Raw genomic sequence first — 1,350 nt, forward strand, 5'->3', positions numbered from 1 at the left:
GAATTCTCTATCTGTTGCTGAGTGGATGATGGAAAAGGCTTGCTATTGCTAAACCTATTTTTTCCACCATTATTAAAGCCTTGTTGAGGCTTTTGTTGATCCTTCCATGAGAAATTTCGATGATTTCTCCATGAGGGATTATAGATGTTTCCATAGGGTTCACCCATGTAGTTCACCTCTGCTATTGCAGGGTTCTCAAGATCATAAGCTTCTTCTTCAGAAGATGCCTCTTGAGTACTGTTTGATGCAGCTTGCAATCCATTCAGACTCTGAGAAATCATGTTGACTTGCTGAGTCAATATTTTATTCTGAGCCAATATGGCATTCAGAGTATCAATTTCAAAAACTCCCTTCCTCTGAGGCGTCCCATTACTCACAGGATTCCTTTCAGAAGTGTACATGAACTGGTTATTTGCAACCATGTCAATGAGTTCCTGAGCTTCTGCAGGCGTTTTCTTTAGGTGAATGGATCCACCTGCAGAATGGTCCAATGATATCTTTGATAATTCAGACAGACCATCATAGAATATATCTAGGATGGTCCATTCTGAAAGCATGTCAGAAGGACACTTTTTGGTCAGTTGCTTGTATCTCTCCCAACCTTCATAGAGGGATTCACCTTCTTTCTGTTTGAAGGTTTGAATATCCACTCTAAGCTTGCTAGGCTTTAGCTCAAAATTATTTGCTCCAATTGCAGGGATTGAGATGCTTCTTCCATGTAAGTTGGAATTGGGTACAGTAAAGTCACCAAGCATCTTCCTTGCATTGTTATTATTTTCGGCCATGTCTCCTTCTTTTTTCGAAAATTTCTGTCAGATTTTCGAAAATTAGAGAGAGAATTAGTTAGGTAGTTTTGAAAAAGATATGATTGAAATTGTAAACTTTTAAAATCAAACAAAAAGTCAAGTAGTTAATTGAAAAAGATTTGAGAATCAATTTTTGAAAAGATAAGAAGTTAGAGAAAAAGTAAGAAGAGATTTTAAAATTGATTTTGAAAAAGATGTGATTGAAACTTATTTTGAAAAGGATTTGAAAAATAAATTTAAAAAGATTTGATTTTGAAAATTAAAGTTGATTACTTGACTAACAAGAAACAAAAAGATATGATTTAAAAATTTAAAGATTGAACCTTTCTTACTAGGCAAGTAACAAACTTGAAATTTTTGAATCAATCACATTAATTGTTAGCATTAATTTCGAAAATATGAAATGAAAATAAGAAAAAGATTTTGAAAATCAAAATTTAAAATTTTCAAAAATATAAAAGAAAAAATGAAAAAGATTTGATTTTTGAAAAAGATTTGAAAAAGATAGAATTTTTAAATTGAAAATTTGATTTGACTCATAGGA

The 1,350-nt window shown here is 32.0% G+C and overlaps 1 non-coding gene across 1 annotated transcript; it reads left to right on the top strand.

Annotated features, from left to right (window-relative positions):
- Positions 1-551: 551 nt before the first annotated feature.
- LOC112780595 (small nucleolar RNA R71) lies at positions 552-659 on the top strand. The gene has a single exon (XR_003191420.1). It is a non-coding gene; the product is annotated as a small nucleolar RNA R71 (small nucleolar RNA).
- Positions 660-1,350: the final 691 nt, after the last annotated feature.

The sequence above is a fragment of the Arachis hypogaea genome, chromosome 19, assembly GCF_003086295.3.
Source record: "Arachis hypogaea cultivar Tifrunner chromosome 19, arahy.Tifrunner.gnm2.J5K5, whole genome shotgun sequence".
Lineage (NCBI taxonomy): Eukaryota > Viridiplantae > Streptophyta > Magnoliopsida > Fabales > Fabaceae > Arachis > Arachis hypogaea.